Genomic DNA, 10,773 nt, shown 5'->3' with positions numbered 1-10,773 from the left:
AAAAAAAAAAAAAAAAGGTCCTGGACATTGACTAGTGCTCAAAACTTGGTCAAGAATAGTTCAAATTTGAGAAACAGCGCTATGAAAATTGAAGCATTTTGGAAAGAAGATAAATGTGAGCATAAAATAAGTGCTCAGTTAAAACCAAGACTTAACAATTTGCCGTTCAAGCAAATAAGAACATAAATCAGTAAGTATTTAAGTATGCCCACAATAAAATCTTAAATCTGAATAAAGGACTAAAAAGATAGACACCTTATCACAGGATGTCTCTTTCTCACCAAAGAAGGATCCTCGAAGGTGGAAACAAAAGCAAAACCACTGAAGTTTAGAAAAAAGTAGACAGCTAAAGTTTGTGCACAAAATCTCTTAATCTGGAGATAGCCAAGGAGTTTTGTGGACCACATCCATCACTCATTTCCCTGCTAGACCAGGTGTTGTCTCTTCCTGCCTACCCACTCCCTCCTCCACAGTAGTGGAGTGTTTGACGGGCACATCCCAGGGCAATAGAAACCGCACTTCCTATATACCTAGTACAATCATGTGACTCAGTCTAAGCAGTGAGGTGCAAGTAAAGTGTACTATGGTATTTTCTGAAATACTCCCTTTGTCTTTGGTCATCTCCCTCTTTCTTGCTGGTGAGACTATCCCACTAGGATCACCCAACAGCTTGAAGCAGCTTAGCTTCCCCCATATTTATGCATCCCCTATACCAGCCCTGGACTACCTCCCTCTAGACATAGAAAAAAGAGAAATAAACATCTATCTTATTTAAGCTACTGCTATTCAAGATTTTCATTTTGTTGTCGCTGTTATTGTTGTTCTGTTGCACGTAAGTTCTTCAGTCTTCTTTGCGTGCACTGGAGTCTCTTTCCTTTGAGCATTTCTTCACCAACCTGAATGCTTGGATTAAGACCAGTCATTTCAAAAACCTTCATTTGTTTTCCTCTATTCCTAGTCTCTTACTTGGGCTTAAGCAAAATCTACCACCAACCTATCTTCACATCCACTGCTCTGCTCCCTCCACCAGCACGTGAAATACTCATACAGAAAATTAAAAATAAGAGTTTAACCTAAAAACTTTGAATAGAGATCATTACAATCCCACACCAGCTTCTTTAAGAATTGGACAAATGACTGTTTACATCTACATTTCCATTGCCTATGAATGCCTGGTGCATAGTAGGTGTGATAGATGTATTTGAGAATTAAAATGTTCCACTCAAAGGTATTTTTATTCATCTTTTTTCCATTCCCCATTACATTTTCTTTTGTGTGCCAAGCACTGCTCTAGATGATGTCTGGACAGTGGTCATCAAAGTGTACACAGTCCCAGCCTCACTGAGTTTATACTCAGTGGAAAAAGATAAACAAGAAACAAGAAAAATGAATAAGCAAAATATTAATGAATACATGCTAGGAATAAAATTATGAGGGCAAGGAGACAGTTACTGGGGGGATAGGGAAAATGATATTTTAGAGATTGAGATACTTTTAAATAGTCAGTCCACACTTGAAAGTTACATTTCGCCTAAGACCTGAAAAATGAAGAAGCCACCCAAGTGAAGATCTTTGGGGAGAAGGCTCCATGCGAAGGGAACAGCAAGTACAAAAGGATGGGATGAAGACATAAAGCAAGAGTAGAGTGGAGAAGAGGGAGAGAATGAAACAGGAGACATAGGCAGGGATCAATCTTGGGCTTGTCAACCCCAAGTGTTCACACTCCTTCATATTCTCCTCTCTCCTCTTTTTCATCTGTTCCTTTTGCTCAGGTGTCACGTTCAGACAACAAATCCTGCCTGGAATTCTTCTCTAGCACTATCTTCTCTAACATCCGGTTTTTCCAATTTGTTCACTAAAGTCTGATAGCCCCCATGGGCTCTACCTCCTGACTATACCAATCCTTCCTTACCATCTTCTTTTGTATCCATTTTGGCTCTTGGAGGACTTTAACCTACATCATCATTAGCCTAAGCCCAAAACACCTCTCTTATACATACATATTCATATTCTCCCTCTCCCCTCTCTCCTCTCCTTCCCCCCATCAACACATATATACTTATCTAGGCTCCTCAATCAACCCATTCAAGTTAGAGGTCTCTTGAAGGTAGACCACATCCAATCTCAATCCCTAAAAGAGTTTATTCCTAAAATAAGCATTAAGTAAGTACAGTCTGATTCTGGTTCTAGAAAGAATATGAAAACATGGATAATGGTAATCCTTAGTTTCCAAGTCATCAAGCTTCACTTGAAGAAGCAGCTTATGTGGATTTTTTTTTTTTCCTACTCTATTCCTACTTTCAGTCATTGTGACATCAGCATTTTGCTTCTTCTCTGAGGAACACAGAGCTCCCTAGTCTGGGTGTGGTTTCCACGTGGATAAGCCTCTCTGAAGATGGCTACATGACTGTGGACCTAAGCATGGGACCAAGCCTACACAATGAAACTTGATTTACAGAAGTTACTGAAACATGGAAGAAAGAAAGTCTCGCTCTTGGGGAGGCTGAGCTCTGAGAATGTGAATTGGAGCTGCTGCTTGCTCTCTTCCCACAACTAGAGGTCTATGTGGCTAATAAAGAAACAGAGGTAATACAAACAAGCACAAGGTCCTGAGTTCGATTCCCAGTACCAAAAAAAAAAAAGCAGAGGAAATAAAGTTCTACCAGACCCTTTAAGACTTTAAATTTAGCTATGCCTGAGACAAATCTGATAGTCCCTGCTGTATTAGACTTAGTAGGATGACACTTTCTTATCTGCAACCAAAAGCATTTTAATGAATATAATTAATTGTTTTAACCACTTCTCCAGTAAACATTTTTACTCTATTTTTTCCTAGAACTAGGGATTAAACCCAAGGGCACTCTACCACTGAACTACATATCCCTAGTCCTTTTTATTTATTTATTTATCTTTCTGAGACATGATCTCTCTAAGTTGCCCAGGCTGCCCTTCAACTTGTGATCCTCCCTTCTCAGCCTCCTAAGTAGCTGGAATTACAGATGTGCACCACCATACCCAGCTTTATTAGAATTTTTAAAATAAGCCAAATAATAACTGCTCAATTTCTTATTAAAGATATCAACATTTGTAAAAGATCAACTATTTTTTAACTATTCAATATTTCTAGATTTAATTTGTTGTTTGTCTAAAAAAAAATCAACTTCCAACTAAGCATACTTATTTCACATAAATTTTCAAGTCAGCTCAGCATTTTGAAATTCTACTTATACTGATGAAATCTTTTAAAGGAAGCAGTAGAACTTTTATTATTCTATAGGATCTCCCTTGCTTGCTATAAATTAGCTGTAGAAATTGCTATAAAATCTTATAGCCCAGTTATTTATATTACATCAATTTAAAATAAATTTCAAAACTCTCTCCTCCTCATCTTTAACATAATTCTTCTAGGTAAACAATTCAGTTTATATAGAGAAGGCCACATTAAACTTGCCACATTTGGAATAGAGTGACCCATCTTAAAACCCTGGCTCCTTCAAAAGAGTAAGTCTATATTATTCAAATGTGTATTTAGAGCAAAATCCAAATGTGTCTTATTATTAGTCAAATTGTTTAATTTATGTATTATCAGAACACTAAAAGTATCATTTTATAAAGAAAGCAAAATTAAATTGAGACTAAAGATAGAAAGTCATACAAGAAAGACCCTTTTCCAGTGGTTAATGTATTTCACATAAACATGGAATATATTTAAGAGAATATAGCATCTCTTACCTGAGATCAAAGACATAAACCTAGGAAACCAGAAAATAATCTATCTTAATGGCAGAAGGTAAAACTTGTCAGAAACTCACAGAGACCTCAAATAAAAATTCTCTACTCATCATATTTTAAAACAGGGTTTCTTTCTTAGGTGACCTGAATCTACATTCAAATTTGGATAAGCATACTTTGCAAAAAAAAAAAATCTGTCCCTTCTTATTAACCAAATTCTCTAAAATACTTAGGGTGTTGATAACATCTCACAAAAACCCACTTAAAATTGTACCTCTTACAATAAATACAAAATGAAACTTTTCACTCACAAATGGCTGATATGGTTTCCAATTATGTCATTGCAAATCCTGCACCATTCCCATTTAATAACAACCATTTAAGAATGTTTCCTTCCAAATAGCTATTGAGAATAAAGATGTAACACACACACACACACACACACACACACACAGTTTTTTTATGCCATTATTTTAATACTACTGCAGAATTTCCACACCTGAATTCTACAAATCATTTCCTAAATTACTGCCTCACTAACTGGGGAGTTGAATGAGCAACACCAGCAACCCTGAGGACCAACTTTGTCCTTGCATCTCCTGCCTGCTCAGTATGGAAGAACGTAAGTCAATTTCCATCACCATACTGCATACAGGAAGACTCCGGCTTTGGTTCCCCAGCTCTGAAGTATCTCTTGAGCCTCAGTGCACATCTCTGTGGGCATATTTCATCAAACTATCCAAAGTCAGCTAGTTTATCTTTCCTTCAAAACCAGTCTAATCTATTTCTGCTCAAACTCTTACTAGACCCCAAATTCAAAGATCCTGAGTCATCTCTTTCTCTCCTCTTTCTCCCTTCCCAAGCTAAGAGATACTCTGTTGAGTGCCCTTCTCTACATTACAGCCATGTTCACAGCTCCCTGGTTTGGATCCTTCTCATACCCTACCACAATCGCGTAATGGTGTCCTACATGGTCTCCTAGAGCTCTGGCCAGGCCCTAACGAATCCACTCAGAAAACATCCTCCCGAAGTACAATAGCCAAACCACTAGCCCACTCAAAATTCATCACAGGCACTTGGTTTTAGACACTGTTAGTTGTCTTTCCAACAGCCTTCTTCCTTGCTGACAAAGAACAGGACTAATTATGCCCATGAGCAATAGTCAGCCCCAGGAGATGACATGGGATGAGTCTGAAGCCACCAGAGACATCTTCTCCTTTACCAATGAGTCACCTAACATGGGTAATGCAGCCCTTCTCTTGTTAATAAAACAGAGTGGAAAATCTTATCCTTCTTGATAAGAGATGTGCGGATGGGAAACATGTTCGTTACTCCCCCTACCCCTACGATCACATTCCATTTTTGTGCACTATCACATGAGGATGTGATGTCCAGAACGGCAGTGGGCAACCTTTAGCCAATGAGAAGACTGTTCAAACTCCAAGACTGGCAGAATAAAAAGACAAGCAGATCTTGACGACATAATTGAGACATCCAAAAAGCCTGACCTACCTACCTAAAGACTTCTTTGTAAATCAACATGTCTTTATTGTTTACATCACTGTGTATTGGGTTCTCTGTTACCTGTTGCACAAAGCATTAAAACTAATAAACTCACAGAGAGCAAAGTCTAAGGAGCATCTGCAATCCCATAATTTGAACATTACCTGGGATCCCTACATTAGACCCATGAATCAGCATCTCTAGGAGTAAATTCTGAAAGTCTGCACTGTAACGATCTCTCCAGGCAATTTTCATGTATGATAAAGTTTGAGAACCCCTGAAACAGAAACTGATCACATTAATTTTTACCCTACATACCGTGAGGTGCACTTGGTCTGTAATTTCTCAAGTGACAGTAACCTCATTGCACTAGGTTTCAGCATCATTTGTTGCTCAATTTGATCTCTTAATCAAGGTTTCAAACTTGAAGCCTCCCAGGATCTGAGAGTAACACAGAGGGCCCCTGTAGAAGACAAGGAAGTGGACAGGACCATGATGAACCTTGGAATGTATGCTCACTAGAAGGCCTCCAACATGGGTTGCCAGGAATGGACAGAGAGGGTCACTATCACCAAATTTAGGATTATTTCTAAAGAAAGGGTGAGATCCTGATTTCTAGGCAAAGACTTTTAGACACAGGTGATTAATTGAGCTTTTATTTAAAATTTTGGGCTGATTAAATAAGTTCTCAAGTCGGTTCAGCATCCAGCTGAATTTGTGCCCTAAGGAGATAGTTCTCGAAATATCAACACATACTCTGAACACTATGACCACATACATTCACTGACTTCACCTACAGTGAGTCAAATTCATTTTCTTTGGCTAACTATACACTCATCTCTACTGAGCACAGGGTGTTCATCAACATTCCACTGTTTGGAGAAAATGAATGCGGAATTTGTAGATAGACTAGTTAGTGGCAGGAAGATTGTTTTATCTGTTAATCACTACAGACCATACACCTAGGTCTATAAGTTTCTCAGGGGCCTACAAAAATGCCACAGATAGGAAGGAAACACCAAAAAAAAAACCCACAAAATTAATATTAATAACTGCATAATTAAATGCCTACAAAATGTCAACAAAAGTCAACTGTTCGAGTCAGATATGTTATCATATTATATTAAGTGCAGGATATTTAATGTTTGATATGACACGGAGGGGAGCTCAGATCAGTAATGCATGAAGCCTGCCAAAGTTCTAAGAGGGACCCTGTGTATAACCTGAAACCAGCCATTCTCCATAAGTCTATTCTGCTTTAGAGCTCGCACAAACTCCTTTACTCAGGTCAGTTTTCACTCACACAACTGTCTGCACAGCTAGGCATGGGAGTAGAACTGCCCACAAAGTTGAAGATAACCATAAATGGCTTATTAAAAATTACCTCTGAATCTCATCTGCACATGAATTTGTCTAAAACAAAAATTCCAAAGAAAAAGCACAAAAGCATGTGTGGAGATTCCCATATAATTATTTTAATTATTTGTTAATTTACTGCCAACATTTAAGTTCCAGGATATTTCACTTAAAAATCCAGGTTATCATTCTCTTGAAAAAAAAAATTGGATGATGTGTAAACACTGACCCCCATATGTTGACATGGCAACAATCTACTAATGCAACATTACCCCTTTAAGTGGGGCAGAAAGTATTATCATGTAGGTTAACTGGTTATCTTTGTAGACATTAGAGTATATGACCCCTGGTTTAAGTTTTAATCATATTTCTTATTCACAATATGACTTCTCTATAAGGTACCTGAAGACCTGTTATGGAAGAATTTGGAAACCTATCAATTTGTTCTCCAAAGTCAATCCCCCAAAATCCAGACCCTAGAAAAGAAGCAATTAATTCTCAGACCAGTTGAGGACATCAATCTAAGAAAAGGTTCCATCAAATTCTTCTTACTATATACCACGAATTTGACCGTGGTCCCAAGAAGACAGACAAATGACAAATTACCCTTCCGTTTCTCCTATCTAAAGTCAGAGCCCAAAAAGTTGGACGTAAACACTAACACAAGAATATCTTAATTAAACAGTGATCAATAAATAAAACACTTAATATTAGAAAGTAAGGTTTGGGACTGAGGGAGGAAAAAAACAACACAGGACTAATCTGCATAAGGGTAAGAAATCAATATTCACACTTTAAAAGAAAAGAAAAATCCTAAATATATATAGATAAACCTAGTGAATCACTATTTTTATTATTACCTTACTGGATGACTTTACCTCATTCACACTCTCACAAAATACATTTTCTTCTAGGGTAGTAGACTTCTAACAATTGTATGCTAATTAATACTCTATGTATTATTTTCTTACTGGTGAAAAAATTTAGCTGAACCTTGGGAAAGAAAAAACTCCAGACATATAAAGTCACTGGGTCACCAATTCATTTGTGTCACATAATAAGGACTTTTAAAAACTATACAGATTTTAGTTTAATTTGTTAGCCACATCAGAAAAAGAAATGTTCAAACAGTAGATATTCCACTTGAAATTAAAATGGAAATTAGCCCTTAGAAAACAGAGATGACTTTAAGTTTATACATCAATGGCTGGTTCATGAATTATTAACTGATTTTAATGATCCTGGCTATATTTTATTTGAAGTTATTCTCCTACTTGCAATGACTTTTGAACCCTCAAAACTCTTTCATCCATTCTCCACAGAGCACACTTTCATGAGTGCTGACATTTATAAAGGATCCATATACTCAGAATGTAAAGATAGTACACATACAATTTATACAAAAGATTCTGACCATTTGTTAAAGAGAGAAATGAATGAAACCCTATTATTCACGGTTTGTAAATAAGTTTAAAGATAAGCACTAACTTTTCATTTGTTAAGCCTAGAGAGATGAGTTCTGGGTTTCTTCTAAAGTTTCCCAGATGGTCATCAAAACAAGAAAAGGCAGCAACATACTTTCTGGAAATCCATCATTTCTCATCAGAAGGATAACTGAAGTCATCAAAAGTTAAGTCTTAAAAGATTCATAATTACAGGTGTTTTTGAATGAAACAATGTATATCTTTGTATGCTAGATTTTTATATTGTCAACATAAATCTACAATGAACAGCATGCTTCAGGCAAACAAGTGAGTTGTGAAATAAAATGCTATAAACCTTTAATTAGTGCTTGCTGTTTTATACTCATAAAGTTAATACTTCCTCGTCTACAACAGTCAGTGTACAAAGAAAAAAATTAAAGACTAAAACTAGGGGTTTCTTTTTCACTCCTAAAATTAATAGTAAAAAAATACATCTTGTGTTTCAGTATAGAGATTGTTATACTGTTACCTGTAAAATGCAAACATCCCTGAAAATGAGTACAATTTGACTCTCCCAATGTGGAATGTTGCATCTGACTTTCAAAAGTTGGCTACCCACAGCATTTAGGATGATCAGGTTGCTAAATTACTACGAGAGTAAGTTATTTTGGGCACATAGCTGGATTAAGAAAATATGACACAAACCAGCTTGCATCCGCACTCCTGAAGTTGAACAAGCATCTCGATAAATAATGACTGTTTTCAAGCTTTATATACTCTCCGTGAAATAAATGTTCTTGAGTTCAAATGGACTCAAAATAGCCTTTCTGAGAAAATAAAAAAAGGCACAAAACACCCACAATTTCCCCTGGTCCCTTGAAGTACCCTTGGGATTCTAGTGAACAGAGATTTGCCACGCATTGCAGTGACTGGATTAGTACAATGGTTTCTATTTTGGTGTCATTCGAGTGTTGCTGATCTTAAATCAGAAAAAGAAGTAGTTACATTAGACAAGGTAATGGCTTCCAAAAATAAGAGCATGCCCAGTTTATTCAAGGCTTGCATACACAAGCTAAGTTGTGAGGAGATAAATAATACCCCACTGGAACAATTAGGTGGATTCTCAGAAACACTACATACTTAATTAGGCTGCCTAAGTCCCTGACTGAGCATACATGCGGGACTTTTTAAAGCATTTAATAACCTGAATAAATCCAAAATCAGAAGACAGAAACCAATCCTTAACTCTGGCTACAGCCATGGGCCTCTTATTGCTTGATTTTCAATGCTTAATGTATTACTTTTGGAATTCTGGCAACACGTATGCCCCGCCATGAAGACCAAGGGGTTAATAACACTGAATAAAATCCCTTCATATACCCTTATTGAGGGCCCTGCATTTCAGACGCGGAGCTGGCCCTGGATGACACAAGGACGACGAGAAAGACCCTAATGGTGTTTTACAAAGTTCATCAGTGGAGTTGGAAACGGAGTATAAACAAATAGAAAGAACACGAGCCTCCATCAGCCACCGGGCACAGCAAACTGTTCCTCATTCTAGATATAATTCCTCCTCTTCCTGTTATTTATTCATTAGTTTTGTATAGCACCTTTCTTTCAGCAGGCTCCTTATTTCCTCCTCTGTTATCCCAGCAATCAAAAACAAACTAGGATCTGAAAGAACAGAGGGGAGGAGGGAGGAGCAGGGAAGGGGAAAGAAAAATCACACTCAAAAAGCACAGGCCATCCAGAGCTCGGTTGGCTCTTTCTCTGAATATCGCCCTCGGGGTGATGTTGCCGCCAAAGCTCCGCCCTGGGGGCTGCAGGAAGGGTAGAGACCTGGGGTCTGAGCGGCCCTGGCACCAAGGCTTCGGCTCCTGCACGGACTTGCTGCGTCCGAGCCCTTCTGAGGTCCACCTTCGGCCATCTGAAACGCTCCGTCCGGGAAGTTAGTGCAGGGGTAGGCGAAGGGGGTGTGGTGACCCCAGGCCGCGGTGCGGAGGTCTGCAACTCTGAAATCCCCGAAATGCAAAACTTAACCTTACCCTCCCCGATGAAAAACTGAAAGATGAGAATCCACCACTCGCCCCAACAAGGGAGGGGCGGGCACCACCTTTCCGTGGTCCAAATCGCTCCAAAGAGAGGCAAGCAAAAGGTCAACTTGGGGGTCCCACTACCTCGCCCCCCTCCTCCAAGCCCTGGGTCCAGGGCACCTCAAAAGTTTGTTCCTTTCCTTCCTCAAGCAGCGCCGAGAGCCAGCTACAGAGTGGGGGGGGGGCGTCGGACTAAGAGAAGAGGGACCCCTTTGCTGTCCCCTCCCCACATACTCAGGGGCTGAGATCGTGTTTACTAATAGAAGCAACAAAGAATCACACGCGAGTCCCGTCTTTCAGTCCTCGGACGGCTCTGGGCTTGGGGCAGCGGGTCGTCTAGGGGGAGGTGCAGAGAGGCGGAGGCGCAGAGAAGAACCCGGCAAAGGGACAAAAAGAGGGTGGGAAGGGGACAGATAGAGAAGGGGAAGAGTTGGTCTGAGACCGAGGCGCAACGGGAAAGGAGTGGATAGGAGAGCAAAGAGAGGAGAGAAAAGTGAACAGGCGGTGAGCTGGAGCTGGGGGCGCGCCCGGGATAGGAAGGTGGTCCCGTCCCCCACCCCGGCCCGGCCCGGCCCGGTCACCTTGCTGTAGCCGTAGTACCCCAAGCACTGTGCGAAGTCCAGGCCGGCGGGGTCCCCGGCCGCCGTGGGGTAGAACCTCACATC

General features: G+C 39.5%; 1 protein-coding gene across 3 annotated transcripts in view; it reads right to left on the bottom strand.

The window, feature by feature from the left end:
• Tox3 (TOX high mobility group box family member 3) overlaps positions 1-10,773 on the bottom strand; it is a 391,442-nt gene that overhangs the window by 92,491 nt on the left and 288,178 nt on the right. Inside the window, exon 1 of one of the 3 annotated variants that reach the window (XM_019208315.2) lies at positions 10,690-10,737. The exons of the other annotated variants lie outside the window; for them this stretch is intronic. The gene's annotated coding sequence lies outside the window, so the exon portion shown is untranslated. Of the gene's footprint in view, positions 1-10,689; positions 10,738-10,773 lie in introns of those variants that run through there. 3 annotated transcript variants of the gene reach the window in all.

The sequence above is a fragment of the Fukomys damarensis genome, unplaced genomic scaffold (assembly GCF_012274545.1).
Source record: "Fukomys damarensis isolate Sample0158 unplaced genomic scaffold, DMR_v1.0_HiC HiC_scaffold_32, whole genome shotgun sequence".
Classification (NCBI taxonomy): domain Eukaryota; kingdom Metazoa; phylum Chordata; class Mammalia; order Rodentia; family Bathyergidae; genus Fukomys; species Fukomys damarensis.
The sequence above is the reverse complement of the archived record's forward strand: the minus strand, read 5'-3'. Positions and strand labels throughout refer to the sequence as shown.